General features: G+C 47.4%; 1 protein-coding gene across 9 annotated transcripts in view; it reads left to right on the plus strand.

Moving 5' to 3' along the window:
* LOC144155851 (uncharacterized) overlaps positions 1-15,998 on the plus strand; it is a 1,021,707-nt gene that overhangs the window by 20,857 nt on the left and 984,852 nt on the right. The gene's annotated exons all lie outside the window — the stretch shown is intronic.

The following is a 15,998-nucleotide window of genomic DNA, read 5'->3' on the forward strand; positions in this document are numbered from 1 at the left end:
GCCGCTGTCGTCTGCTACACTCCGCTTGTGAGGGGCAGCAGTGCCTGCGCTGAATGTCGCCCGCTTGGAGGCTTTAGTGCATTAAAAAGCGAATTTTTAGTAATTCGGTTATTTGCGCCAGCTTCTGACACATCTGATTAATTTCAAGCTGTATCCCCCACAAGTTTTCAACACACGAGGACAGAGAGAACAACTTGCTTCAAAGCATCTCGTCCTTTCTAGCTTAAAGGCGAGGTTTAGCGCTCGGAGCTCCTCGATAAGTATTCAAAACGCCTAGGCAACCCTACAGTATTTTTGAGATGCTCTTATGAAGACTCAGCAGTTTAATGCTACATACCAAGCACTGGGCATCGCACAGCAGGAAATAGCTACAGCTGTATTCTGCTTCTTTCGTTTTTGTTGACTTGTATCAGATGAATGTTTTTTTTTTTTTTTCTGCACCATCACGAGCGTCTTATTAGTAGCTTTGGGGGTGTTCGGGAGGCTCACAACAATCGTGTGGATATTTTCCTCAGGCTGCATGGCATACATTCCCTTCTTTACAAATTGGCTTTCGTTACGGCTGCGTGCAAGAAGGTGCATATCCCCAGCGTGCGTTGTTTATTCACATGCAAACACAATGAGAAGGTTGGTGCTACGCCACCGCGATCGCGCCCCAGACAACGTTGTCCAGTGGTCGAAGGCGGCTTTTGTGCTCCGAATTTTTAACTAACTCTCAACCAGAACAAGGATTACGGCGCTGAAGGCTTGATATACACGCTAACGAACACAATGAATAGTATACGTGCATATATTACAAGGATGTTTTCCAACCCTTCCAAGCGTAAAGAACAAATCCTGGTCTACACGGGATCGATGTATAAATAGTTTTACTCTTAATCTTTTGTCCTGAACTGAGGACCCGGACCACTAATCACCTCGATTTTACTGTTAAAGTTTTCTCCTCCTCCTCCTCCTCTTGAATGTAATTTGCCTATATCTCAATATTGGAATTCGGGCTGCGGGAAATGTGCCGAAATATCCCTCCACGTCTGAACAAACACGTGTTATTTCACCTCCATACAAGCCTGGTATGAAACCAGCAGGTGCCTATACACAAAATGGGTTATTTAATTGTCACTCAACCGGCAGTTTTTGCAGCCTATAGTGCATGCCATAGTGCATACTTTCACGCCATGACAACGTAAAGTGGCGTGATGCAAGCTCACAAAAGCTGTTTGACCTTACATAGGATTACCGGAAAATGTAATGCCTTCTGCCAAAGCCGACAGCCCCAAAGGCCTGGATTTTGTTTTGGTCTTGTATTTTCGCTTTCGTCAGTGACTAGCAGCTGGCTGTTCCCTTTGTTCGAAAGACTGCTTAAAACAGAAGCTGAAGCCGAGCTCCGACTCTTCACGCTCCGCACAGGACCGGCTTCGCGAGGAATGGGGCGACGCCGGCAATGCTTCTTCCGTACGGCATCCAAAACTATACTTTAATTCACTCCTTGAGCTAGTGTATGCGATTTTAAGTCTATTATTCTGGTAAAAAGTTACGCACACGCCAAATCTGGTGCGGGAAAGTGTCAGACGTCAACCGAGCGCTAAAAAAGAGGGAGAGCGAGCCCGAATGAAGCAGACGACACATGCGAGAATCCCTAAGCTGACGTCACGGAGGCCCGCTTCGCAGCGCCGCCCGTGGTCGCGCTCACCGCCAATACAGGGTGGTGCAACCACAGAGTTTCTGGGTGCAACGATAATTGGAACATTTTCCTGAGCGAACCGGCCGCCGCTCTGTTCGCGCTCAAACTTAGAAGGTTGCATTTTGTGGTCTATTTTGTTTGACACCGGGAACAACGACGGTACTTACCTGCTTATTCTGAAAATAAATAAAAACGATTTTCGCCTATGGGAAAATGGCAGCTCATTTGCATAGAGTTTCATGCTAAAATATGCTCATTTGGACGGGTGGGCTTCATTTCACACCCGATCGCCCCCACACCCGATGGAATGCCCTACAGTGAACTAGAATGTCTTGATCCAGTGGCGCGAACGGGAGCGCTTTGCAGCGTTCGGCTGAAGCAAAGCGCGTCTACCGCCGCCAGGGGCGCCACTGCGCCTTCTCCGAAAACGGTACCGCGGTTGCACGGGCCGTTCCTTGGGGCGCTCGCCAGCTATTGCCGCTGCCGTTTTTTACTGTGGTATAGTAATTAACCTTTACGGAAGAAAGATGCTCACTTTTGTTGTCCCTGTACTTTTCTAGGAACGTTTTGTTGCTTATCAGACCCGTTTGAGCCATCGGGCAACGGCTACAAACAAATCGTCTGCTAGCGGCGCAGACGATATGAGCGGATGTGCAATACGTTGGCGGCGCGCGGTCGGACAGCTACTCTCCGTCTGTTTATGGCCGAGGCTGGCCTTTCATTTTCTGCGTGTTTTACGTTTCCGTGATGTTCCCCTACAGAAGCAAGAGGTATGCAATCGTCAGGAATATAGTTATTGCGAGTGCTGTCGAATAGAGGTTGGCCAGGCCGGGTACGCGATGTCAAAACGAAGGACGGGCGCGCACCTATTGCTTTGCTCCGGGTTGTCACAGTGGTTACCCTGCAAGTGCTCCCAAGGCGTCTTTGTTCGCCGCTCCCCTGGACGATGAACTTTGCAAAAAGTGGGAACAAAATTTGGGAAGACTGGACAAACTCTTGACCATATCTTCAGCCGTTTAGTGAGCGCCACTTTGAGCCCGAGTGCTTATTGCGGGATTACATCCACGTAATAAACGGCTGTGAAGTGCGACTTGCACGCGGGAAGCTGTCACTGGCTCCAGGTGCTGTACCTATCCTGCCTGACTGTGCGTCGAATTCTGTACGGAGCATGCACGCGGAAGCCGCAAAGGAAAAGGCGGGCAACGACAAGAGTTTCAGTTTCGGCAGCCAGCAAGCCACGACAAAGCTGAAGAGCCGAAAAAGATGAGGTGCACCATCCACACCACGAGGCTTCTCTCTCTCCGCAGTGCTCATCAAATGAAGTCGCAAGTTCTGTGGAATGGGATGCTTTCACAATGAGCCATCTTCAAGAAGTCAAGCTTCCTTTAAAGCTCTGGTGCCGGCTAAATTTTGCCGACGATCGAAACGTTCTTTTCGCTAGCTCGATACGAAGAAAAAAAAAAGCTAGACATTTTTCACGAGAAATCTGTGCTCTTCTATCCACATGACGACAAAGTGTCGTCGCAAACATTCTTTTCGTGGTGTGTTATGCGGAAGCGGTTAAATATATTCCCTAGCTGTTGCGAACAGTGTGCTGCAAGAAGCTGACAGCAGTTCGGCCTGCAAAGGGGCCATGACGGCTAGGAGGTTTAGTGATGTATTACACGTGCTAACACCGAAGCTGCGATCTCAAACGACACATTTGGAGACGCTGCCTTCAGCACTAAGTGCCTGGGGAAAGTTTCCTCTGAAGGTAATTTGTTCATTGCAAACTTTGCTGCTGAGAAAATCAGCCGGGTGCTACTGGACGCGTGAATACTGGGTATAATTTGATTTGTAGAGTGAGATTCACAAGTAGGTTCATGCCGGGACTTTATTACAGTAAATATAAAAAAGTAAATCCATTCGTAAAGAATTAAACATAGCAGTTGTCAGCCGGCAGCACATCGAATTAACGCGTACGCTCGCATCGATCGTCTGCGCAGGTAGCAGACGACACCAAACAACTCGATTTATAGCAGTTTCCCTACAGCTCAAACGGGCAGATTTGCAACAAAATGTTACGGGGATGCCAAACGCAAGTAGCCTTTTTTTTTTTTTTTGTAAAGGTTTATTACTACCCAACATCGGAACAGCGACAGCCTGCCGCGGCGGCGCCTTTCGAAGATGGCGCAGCAGCGCCACCTGGTGTTTTCTACACAGAAGAGCACGCCCCTTCCTCGCCGTTCGCGCCACTAGATCATTCTAGTTCACTATAGAATGCCCCATGGAGCTTTCCTCCATGGAATGCCCACATCCCCTTTACTAGCCACCGTACCCATAGAGTTTCATACAAATAACTTATTGTATGAAACTCTATGACCGTACCCCCTTTCATGGAGGAAATAATTTTTTCTTTCCTCCGTGCCCCCTTTTGCTCTGGTCACGTGATCATAAAATTGTGACGTCAAAACCGGAAGTCACGTGACAAAGATAATTTCTTTCTTGTTTTATTCAAAACAAATCGTATGCCGTACGCGTTTTCTCTACGTTGGCGTCGGCGTTTGTTTGACGCCCCATTTTCTTCCTCTAAACTGCGATGCTATTCGCGTGTTACGTTGTCAGTTGTCAAGGCCGGTTATTTAAACCAAGTGCAGCCGGTGCAGCGTCGATCTGCAAACGCTCGACTTCGCGTTGTGCGCTGTGCTGGGAGCTGACGGGTGATGCCGGCGTGCTGAGGCCTCGTCGGCGAAACGGCGACCACGACGACACCGATCCATCTCGTGAAGAATCGAGGACGAGGTTCGCCACCACTAGTTCTGCACTGCCTATCCTACGAGTCACGTTGCCATCAGCAATGACATGCAACAACGTGCCGGAGATCACCACACGAACAAACGCCGTGCTGTGATGTGGCGAATACAGTGAGGTTCGATTGTGTGCATCGGAGCGTAGAGCTCGATGTACTTACCACATTAGGCTTTCGCGGTAAATGCGCAAATGAAATGTGGTCGAGTGGAGGGTGTGTTGTGTCGTATGTACCGATTACTTTGTGCTGTCGCCCTTCATGTCAGCGCACTCGGCGGTGAAGTGCGATGCTTGCATGGGCAGCGATTGTTGCACGAGCGATTGTTGCACGGGGACGAAAGATGGCAGCGGAGGAGGTGAAAGAAAGGGTACGGAGACCATGGTGACAGCAGGACGCTTTTTTTCTTTATCCCTCGCCCGTGCACTTATTCTATTCCAGCATGAAGGCTAGACTTCTTCCAATTTACTAGGACGTCGTAACTTAGCTTTAGGAACGACAAAAAGTAGGTTCTATAGCTAATAACAGCTTCGAATTTCAGATTTACAAAAAGCCAGCAGTTATACTGGACTAAAAGGCCACTTTACTACAAGTGCCCTTTTAGGGCTGCTACAATTCAGAGCGAGCGAGAGAGAGTGCTAGTTTCCCCTTGTTTCCGTCGTTTCGTGGTTTCGGGCGTCGCGTACGCCCATGGCGGTCGATCGTTCTGACTGCGCGGCTGGCCTTGCGCGCCGGGAAGCTGACGCCCACATGTGGGAGTTATTAACCTTAACTTACCTGTTCTTGCTTCTAACTCAGAGTACTACTGGAACAACGAAAAATTTCGCAGCTACTTTGAAACAGTGTGGCTAAGTGTGAAGTAGCTGTGGGTAATGTTTCAGAGGCTTGAATTTGATGTTGTTCTAACGACAAATAACGGCATTGAAGCCCAAAGCAGGGTGCCCACTATGTCAAAAGTGCGAGTGGAAAGATCGCAGCAGTTGTTTGTGGCTACCTTCCGGACAACGAGAAAAGGTTCCATGAGTCGACGATGAGGCAGTTGTCACTGTACAGACAGTACAGTGACACTGTCCCCGCATTTCTTCACAAGCGGCCACACAGCTTTATTATGCACGTGCTCAGGCGGCTTGTAAATGCAGAGGAGTACACACGCTCTGACATTAGGGAACTGCCTACTGAAGGCACGTTTGCTGTTCAGTCGGAAAGAGACGATGATGAAGAACACAGTTGAGTTCTGCAAGCCTCTATGCGCTTTCCCTGACTTTGCCAAGCTCAAATACCCATGCAAGCACTTCTGTGCTGTTTTTAAGCACATAGTGGGCGGTCGTTTTCATCTCTCCCAGATAGTTACCGTAATCAGCCCGAAATTACTTTGGGCAGCTGTCCACCATGAGATACATCTGCCGATGTTCTTGATCTCAGAGAGTTGCATGTTTTTGAGGCCCCTCAGCAGGCTCTGCATTCCGAGAGAGAAGCTCTAGGAAATCTGGCAGCATCGGTGCTGCGAAAAGTCATAGCTGAAGAATGGGAAGAGTGCAGCTCCCTTCTTCATTACTGTCATGACGTTGATGCACTGTTGGACGCCAAGAAAATGGTTGAATCAGTGTTCCATAGGTTAGCTGAATGTGTGACACACAGTTCAGGTCTTCAAATTCGAGGCTCACCAATGAAAGGATGCTCATCTTTGAAACCCCTTTCAAAGCGGAAAAGCCTCTAGTGCGCTATCCTTTTACTCTGGGCTAGCTGACTTGCGAGTGGTGTATGAACTCCTTCGTTGTCCACAAAATGCTTTGCACTCAAAAGGCCATGACGGCAAAATACAAGTTGGTGAAAGATTTGGTGTTTTACAGTGCCTTACCACTTGTCAGGCAGCAAACAATGCCTTATTCACTGAGAAATTAAACAATTTAAGTCGAAATTTTCTCCCGCTGCATTGTGTGTTTCGCGACATCAGAGATGCATATTTAGGGCAGATACCTAAAACAAAAGTTTGTGTGTTGACTAAGTCTGCCGTAAACAGCGAGACGTGTCATTTGTTGTCTTAATTTTCCGTCCACCTTCCTACGTCGCACAATGATAACACGCAAGGACAGCTGTCCACACTCGCTTTGTTTTTGACCAGATGTGTACCTGGCTTGTTTTTGTTACGGTTCATAGTAATCGTTTCGTGAAACACTGGTTATGCTCCACAAACAGAGTTGCGTAAGTGGCAATGTAGCTTATGCCAGTTAACAGTGTCATGTCAGACAAGCCCATTGTGCCCGACGGCTCCGCAGCTTCGGCCAGCAATAGTGTGTGCCGTTAGCACTGGTGCTTTTAAAGGGGCCCTGAAAGGCATTTTGAGCACACAATCGTTAGATTGGGTCGTCAACGTCATCTGTGCCAAGTATTACTCTTTTACGCGCAGCGGAAAGCTCACACTTTTGTTGCAAAGTTTGTCGCTTTTTTCTCACCCTTCCCTTCGTGTTTTTGGACGCTGCCATCTTCACATGTCTACATCATCGATTCCCATATGTTCGTCATGAGCTAGGCATCCTGCTATCGGGCGGCTTTTTCACGCACTTCCGGCAAAGAGATGAGTCATCTGCTCAGCGTCGGCTCGCCGGCTGATCTGCCAGCAGAGTGCCGGAGTGCTTGGACATTTTACGACAAACGAAACAAGTGTAAACAAACGCTTAACCGTTCGTATTGAATGCAACACGGCCATAACACGACAGGGATATTCTCTTACCTGAGTACGTTCCATAAAGAAAGCGTTGAAGCCCCGTGGCACTTCTTTCGTGCAATTGCAGAGAACGCCCTGAGCCGAATGCCCGGGTTTGGCGGATACATTTTATTCAACTTCAAAACAAACCAGAGACGCGTTTCGAACGAACACAACGTCACAACATGCGTTGCAAGTCTGAACCGCGCTTGACAGACGATGGGTTGCCTGCTCCTGCCCGTCGTAAATTCGGCACTCACCTCGCGCGCGGTTTGCGGGGACGAACAGCAAGTCACTTAACTCTGGCGCGCAAGCCGAGATGGCTTTTAGCCACGCACACTGCACATACCCCAAGCGAGGTTGAGTTGTACGTCGCTCGAGAAAGATAATCCAGAACATGGGAAGCACTATCCACCCGCAGAAGCACAACGTCGCATTTCATCGCGAAACAAAGGCGTCCACAACACACACACCATCGCCTCCTGTAATGCCAAACGCATCTCGCACTTTCAATGGGAGTGAGTGGTACGCCTGCAGTGCCCACATGTCGCGAGATGGGGCCCCGAGCTGAACCGGGATCACGCAACCGTAACCGACTTCTGGAGCGGTTTGTGCCTTGTTGCCAAGGCAACCGATGTTTGAGATTTTCAAAGAAATGGCGCTCGCTCCAGCGCTAGAAAGCTCAGAGCCGCGCCGGAGCATGTTTTGCCAACGTTGCCGCTCTCCACCACGCGTCGCCCCAAGCTGAACTGGTCCAGAGCCTTCTATACTAGAAGGCTCTGAACTGGTCACATGATTGAAGCGTTTTGTGCACGGGTTCTGCATCGGTTTAAAATGTCTCTTTCACATGCCGCCGGCAGGAATTACCACCACGGCAAAATAAGACAGCAACGTACACTGCGAAAGGGCAAGGCCAGGCCGCCGCACACATGCGGCCAGGTTTTTCGTTCGCTTTTCCAGCCTTGAGCGGAGTGCATGATTCAAGGTGTCAACAAAGCTTGCCCGTAGCAGACGGCAGTGTGAGCAGCGCAATAGCGGAAGTACGTCGCTGCCGCGGTGCGCAGCATCACGGGAGGGAAGGCTGGCGCGCCGTCAACAGCGGTGAGTAAGTTGAAAGGAGGAGGAAACGCGGTGCGACGATAATGCGCGGTTTTTGATTTACGATTTCTCAGCCAATACTCATCGCTTTAACAAAATTCTTGCGGGAGGAGATAGCTAATACATTGCTTTATTTGGTTACATGTACATCCATGCATCGGCGGAAGGTATTTCAGGACCCCTTTAAGTTTATGCTTGTAACTTTCATTGTTTATCCTATTATTCTTACTGCTATAAAAGGAATATGCACCAAACTTGGGTGCAAGTATCTCATTTACAAGCTTACAATCCCTGTTGAATTTGCGCTGCACTTTGTCGGCCTCAGCCAATCGCAACAAGCTGCCCATAATGCATCATACAGTGCGGAAAAGCAGCTAGCCTTTTCTCTCTGTTTTCCTCATTATATAGCTGATTTGAGTGAAGCTTGCGCTTAAAGTGGTATCGGGGTTATTGTAACGAGGCACCTTTTCAAATAAACCAAATAATATGACGCGTGAGCCAACGCAAGTTCATGGTGATGATGATGATGATGATTAAAGGCCTCCCCTTTGAATCGGGGTGACGGCATGCGCCATCTAGCCTATCTTAGTAATTTAAATTTAGTTAACCCTCAATTCGGATTTCTTTTTAATTCTGCCCTGCCTACCCCTGCTTGGGATGAGGCTTTATCGACTTCCCTGCTTTTTTTCCACCAATACTCCAGCCGCTGCTTAGTAATACCTACTGCTGACCAGTTAATGCTTCCATCAACTGCGAAGCCCAGTGCCTCAGGAAGTAGGACTTTCCCCCCAATTATATCCGGCCGAATCTTTTGGCATTCTATCACTATGTGGTCGATTGTTTCTTTATCCCTGCCACGTCCCACACATGTCTCATCCTGTGACGAATATTTGCTCATGTAAGTAAGTTCGAGTTCTCAAGCAGCCAGCCCGCACCTCAAAGAGCAACGCACTACCTTCATTGTTGTCATAAAAGTTCTCTTTCTGGATCTCTTGTTTGCTTGCTTTGTAGATTCCCAGTGATCCCTTCTTTTCCATCCTCTCTTTCAGAGCGAAACGCACGTTTGGGATCATGGTCTCCGCGATCGGCTGCTGCCGGCGCGCCGCCGGCAGCCGATCACGGTGGCCGTGTTGGGATTCACAGTAGGAAGGAGCCAAGTGGTGCAGCATACGATCAGAAAATGCACCTAGGAAGGAGCCAAATGCACCTAGGAAATGAGCCAAATGTGGCCGGAGAAGGGCCCTTTAGGAAAATAATTTGGGCAATATTCGGTATTTGGTGGGTATCGTGATGGTGTGTCGTCATGCAGTTGGCGTGCTCTGCCCTTCGTGATGCGATGGTGTAAGAAGCATGATGTTACGCAAGTAAGCGTCATCTCAACCGCAGCATTCGCGTGGCGAATGTGCGTGCCACGTCCTATTCTAGCCGAAATGCAGCGGCGCAGTGCATTGAGCGGCGTCGCCCTTTTGACGACGTCCACCAGCCTGCGCGGAAAGGACCTCCGAGAGTCCCTGCACGGCGCTCGAGTACTAGAGACGTCGCGGATGTGCTTCAGTGTGCGTAACGTCGTGCAGACCCCTCAACAAGCAGCAAGCGCGAAGTCCAACGCGGCGACTCAGCCTTGCAGCCCCGTCGGGCCCTCCGCCCTCGCGGTGCAAACCATCGGCGACGAGGTGGCAATGCTCACACGCCTTTGCTACAACTACGGCACCGCAGTGGACATAACGATGTGCTACGAGAGGCGGCGACTCAGCCTTGCAGCCCCGTCTGGCCCTCCGCTCTCCCGGTGCAAACCGTCGGCAACGCGGTGGCGATGCTCCCACGCATTTTATACAACCATGGCACCGCGGTGGTCATAACGATGTGCTACGAGAAGAAATACACGTCCTTGTCCACTTTGCGAACCCATCGGCGGCTTATGGTGCAGCGGTGCAGTACATGCACGGCCAAGCGCCCTGCCACCAAAATCTTTTCAACTTACTTGTGGGCGAGGCCTGCATTCCCACCCAGACCTCTTCCGAGCCTCAGCTCCTGTGAAAAGTGGACTGGGCGTCAGCCTGTCAGACGGGACGACATTGGTCGCTCTTTCCTCATGAAATATTTTCGTAATTGATTCCCTTGTTGGTGAATCGTGTCCAGTGGCCGCCAACAGAATACTAGCTGCGATTTTTTCTCGCGAATGCGCGCTCAATCTAATGTAGATATCTCAAAAAAGAGTTTAGCAGAGCGTTGAGCTGGTCCCGGTATGGCACCCGGTAGCCGATCCGCACTACTGTGCGTGCGCAGAGGCGTCAAAACTGGCTGTGCGCATGCACAGGTGTACCAGGTACCTCAATGGGACTGGTTCTGCGATCTGACGTCACGCTACTGTCGTAGTGCACTTGGCCACTAAGACGACTCTTAGGTAACCGTGAAGATGTCAACAATTCGGAATTCCCATCTGCTGTCAATACATCAGCTCGTAGGGGGGGAGTATGGTTACAGAAAACGGCTGCAACTATACTCGGTGACAACTTAAGAACGGCACCGGAAGTTGCCGCTGTGCCTTATCACCGTAGCCGGATGTTTCTCCGTGCGGCGCAAGTAGGGCATTACTGGGAATATTTTGAACATGGCGTGAGCCGTTCCCGTGATTTTTTGGACTTAATATGCTTATAAACGACTCCAGTGACGACAAACAAACTGCGTGAGACAAGGCAGGCGATATCACGCATTCATAGCAAACCCCTTTCAAAACGCGCGTGCAATGACGTCACGGGTCCGGCGCTTTGGCGGAGTGATACACTACATAAGGTGGTGCCGTTCTTGAGTTGTAACCGAGTATAGTGTTTTACCGAAACTACACCGAAACAAACATTACTTTTAAGACAACTCTGTTATTACTGAGAGTTCATGTATTTGTCATAATTAGTTCATCATGGAGTAGTAAACAATTAGGATGTTGGCTGTCAACACATGGGCTTCTGCAAAAAGAGTTATCGTGGCATAAAACAGCTGCAATACACTTTATACATGGGTGTCTGAAATGGCACGTGAGCTGGCTGAATTTCCATTCAAATTTGAACTGCAAGGGTTTCACCGACCTACGAAACAACTTTCAACAGCATGCAAGCTGTACTGTTCACCTGTCATGTCTTTGTTTTGCTACTGCTGCCTAGTTTCTGTCATAACTTGGCAAAACCATTTACTACAGAGCTAAATTGTCCAGAAAAGCAATATTTTTAAATAATGAAGCTGGCTATAAACTATAATTTTGAGTTTGTTAGTTAATTCTCAAAATTCTTATTACTCTGGAGGGTTCAGCTATAGTTAAGAACATACTTTTTGTTGAATTGTGTCATTGTTCTTTGGATTCCTCCTGTCTTTCTGCCAAAAAGTTAAATTTAAGAACTTGATCTGGTCACTGGCAGTTTCCTGTTTTATCAGAATTATCTTGAAGGAAATTATATGATGTTAAACTGGTTAAATGACTACCGTATTTGCACGATTCAACGCACACCTTTTTTAAATGAAAGTAGGCATCCAAAAATACCTGTGCGTTCACAATCGGACTCAAAACTCTAAAACTGAAAACGCCAACTCAAAACCATAACAAAGGGGCTCAGTGAAATATTGAGGCTTCATTTAAACACAAAGTAATCATCTTGGCAGAAACGAAAGGGAATTCAGCATCCCGTTCATAAGGCGTCCTAGAGTTGCGTGTTAGCAGTCGGCAAAAACAAAGGGACCACATTTTTTAAGTGCAAATCTTCAGGGAAGGGCCTTAGCTGCCCACATAGTCTGCCGATTTATGTTCAATCAAAGGTTTTGAGCAATTCTGAGGTGTTTGTTAAGAGCCCTATTTTGTGTGCGTGGTAGAATCAGTGCCAAGATATTTTTGTGGTTTCTGGATCTTGAATTTTACTGTGCATTACAATTGGGGGCACATTAGAATTGTGCAAATACGGTAAATAACAGTGGGATTTACCAAGTAGATACAGGCAGCATCAGCAGGTACTATAAATAATTTTCAGTTGCAGTTCATTACAAATAACACAAATTTGCCGTTCCTAAGCTATATCACAAAGCCAACATGAGAGGAACAGCCCCATTTTTGTTTGCTACGATAAAACTGTCGTCCTTTGGTCCTTCCAAATTTCATTAAGCTAATTAAGTGAAAAGTGAGCTAAATCACACATTGCAAACGGTTGAGTTATTGTACTTTTTAGTCTGCTGCCTGGTCAGTTGAATTTGGTATCATGCATTTGTTTGGCATCGCTGTCCCACTATGTTTAAACCCGGAGAGTGTTTTAGGCTGCATGTCATCATCATCATCATCACCAGCCTATCTACGCCCACTGCAGGGCAAAGGCCTCTCCCATTATTCTCCAATTACCTCGGTCCTGTGCCAACTGTGACCAATTTATCCCCGCAAACTTCTTGATCTCATCTGCCCATCTAACTTTCTGCCGCCCCCTGCAACGCTTGCCTTCTCTAGGGATCCACTCTGTTACCCTTAATGACCAGCGGTTATCTTGCCTTCGCATTACATGCCCTGCCCACGTCCATTTCTTCTTCTTAATTTCTACTAATATGTCTTTAACACCAGTTTGCTCTCTGACCCACTCCGCTCTCTTCTTGTCCCTTAATGTTACACCTATCATTTTCCGCTCCATTGCCCGCCGAGTCGTTCTCAATTTAAGTTGAACCCTCTTAGTAAGCCTCCAAGTTTCTGCCCCGTAGGTGAGTACCGGTAAGATGCAGCTGTCATACACTTTCTTCTTCAGCGACAATGGTAGGCTGCTATTCATTATCTGAGAATGTCTGCCATATGCACCCCACCCCATTCTGATCCTTCTAATTATCTCTGCCTCATGGTTGGGATCTGGGGTCACAACTTGGCCTAAGTAGATATATTCGCTTACCACTTCCACTGCCTCGCCACCTATCTCAAACTGCTGTGCTGTCCCGAGGTTATTGATCATTACTTTAGTTTTCTGCATATTAATTTTCAGGCCCACGGTTCTACTCTGTTCGCCCAGTGCGGAAAGCATGCTTTGCAATTCATCCCCCGAGTTACTTAGCAAGGCAATGTCATCAGCAAATCTGAGGTTACTGAGGTATTCTCCATTAACCCTTACTCCCACCTGTTCCCAATCCAACGTTCTGAATACTTCTTGTAAGCATGCTGTGAATAACATTGGAGAGATTGTGTCTCCTTGTCTGACACCCTTCCTTATAGGTATTTTACTGCTCTCCCTATGAAGGATGATGGTAGCTGTAGACCCACTGTAGATATCCTCTAGTATCCTTACATAATGCTCATCTACCCCCTGGTTCCGTAATGCCTGAATGACTGCTAGGGTTTCGACCGAGTCAAATGCTTTCTCATAATCTATGAAGGCTATATATAGGGGTTCAGTATACTCAGCGCACTTCTCTATCACCTGATTGATCGTGTGAATATGGTCCATTGTTGAATAACCTTTACGGAACCCTGCTTGTTCTTTAGGTTGACTGAAATCTAAGGTTGCAGAGATTCGGTTAGCGATTACCTTGGTAAATACCTTGTAGACGACTGACAGTAAGCTGATCGGCCTGTAATTTTTCAAGTCCTTCATGTCGCCTTTCTTATGGATTAGGATGATGTTCGCGTTCTTCCAAGATTCCGGTACCATTGCGGTCATTAGGCATTGCGTATACAGGTTTGCCAGTTTTTCAAGTACAATTTCTCCGCCATCCTTCAAGAGGTCTGCTGTTATCTGATCCTCACCAGGTGCTTTGCCCCCTTTCATTTCTTTCAAAGCCTTCCTTACTTCTTCGGTCGTTACTGGTGGGATGTCTATCTCCTCTGAACTACTGTCTCGTTCGGCATTATCCTGTATGTCCCGGCTACTGTACAGATCCCTATAGAACTCCTCGGCCACTGTGACTATTTGATCCCTATTTGTGATGACATTGCCTTGCTTATCCTTAAGTGCATACATCTGATTTTTCCCCACGCCAAGACGTCTCTTCACTGCTTTCAGGCTACCTCCGTTCGGCTGCATGTGCACAAGATTAAAGTGGATCCTGTTGCATGTAAAGGTAGTGGGCTTGTAAGAACAGCCTCGTTGTGTACACTGTCATGGGTGTGCAAGGTTAGCCTTGCCTTAACCCCATTGTGCTCCTCATGTAGAGTGTCTGCCGACATTGATAACTTTATTGCGAGCTGCTCCAAACACAACCTGGAATGGGCAAACTTTTTTCGTGATGGTCAAAGGCTGGGAGGGCCTAATACTGCAACAGGGGCATTATTTTTCCTAGGGCTCACTGAATTGTACGAAGACATGCGTCTTCTCTCCTCCTGCAGCTCTTGCGGGGCATAAGCGACGAGTTGGGACTTTGACTACTATATTCTCTACTCACGTCCGGAAAGTTGAAAATGGATGTAAATAACTGCATGCAAATAAAGCTTCCTTAGAAATATTAACAAATCTTGTGGTTACTAACACTGTAGCCTTTTTCTTGTGGGATAGGTTGATTTGTATGTAATTATTGGAAGAATTAGAGAGTGGCTTTGGCCTGCCCATTGTTGTAAAGTATGTTTACCTTGAAAAAGCAGTAATATGCAATTCACACCGGTGAAATTATTCCAGGCAATGGTCACTACCAGCTATTTTGCCTGCTTCAGGGTCTTCTTGTCGGCAGTCACCACATAGCCACATTTTATTTTTCTTCTTATATTCACTGGAAATAAAGTTGCAGCATTTAAACTCTACTGAACTGCAGATGTGCTTATGGTTCAGTCAAAATGGTTTTTAAATTGTAAGACAACATAACTCTTAGTGGTGTTGGAAAATTGCAAATGCAGCAAGCTGGACAAGCTAATATAGACTGCATGTTAGTTTTGCTCTAATATTTACGTGCACACATTGGCAACTCCCACGTATCATTAGAAAAATGAGGCCTCAATTGCTGCAGGCAAACTCTGTGTGGTCCAGTGGGGCACTCGGCAGTAGCTCAGGTCGTGCATCGACATGTGCTTGTTCTATATATGTATCGTCAAGGGCCTTGCAGCACGTTTCTTCTGACAACACCAGTAATAAGAGCTAAAACTGCAGCAGTAGATAAGCATTTGCATGGACAACAACACCAGTAATAAGAGCTAAAACTGCAGCAGTAGATAAGCATTTACATGGAAATTCAATGCAATATTACCTACATTTCTGCTGATTCTTTATGCCATGTTGTACCAAGGGCAGACAAGCTCCTTCAGACTGATTTTTGCGGCTTCTTTTTTCCTCTTTGCCAGTTTGTTCTTGTGGCATCCCCTTGGCTTCACAAATGGAGGCTATAGCTGCTCTTTGCAAGACTTGGCCCTTGGTTAAGTTCATGGTTGCCCAGTGAGGGTTGGCCCTTTTTCTTTCTTGCGTCAACTGTGCTTCTATCGAATGGTGAAGATGCTTTTGTCAGCCAGCTTGTATGCAGATCCTCAAGAGCAGTCTAGCAGCATGAGCAAGTGGGGAGCACTTGGCTAAATTGTCCGCAACTGACTTTAATGGTCTCATGGCAAGGTGGAACCATTGTTTATGGTTCATATTGCTGAATGCTCATCCAGGGAGTGCATCCATTTTCATCTTCACAAGTTCCTCTACCTCTAAAAAGCATTCACCTTGCTATACAATACAGCCTCTCTGACCAATCTATTTAAAGTGGACATTTCAGGTGAATGAACTATGGTGAATTTTGCTGCCACTGGACCCATTGCA

The sequence above is a fragment of the Haemaphysalis longicornis genome, unplaced genomic scaffold (assembly GCF_048455015.1).
Source record: "Haemaphysalis longicornis isolate Haplotype H1 unplaced genomic scaffold, Haemaphysalis longicornis Haplotype H1 scaffold_1, whole genome shotgun sequence".
Lineage (NCBI taxonomy): Eukaryota > Metazoa > Arthropoda > Arachnida > Ixodida > Ixodidae > Haemaphysalis > Haemaphysalis longicornis.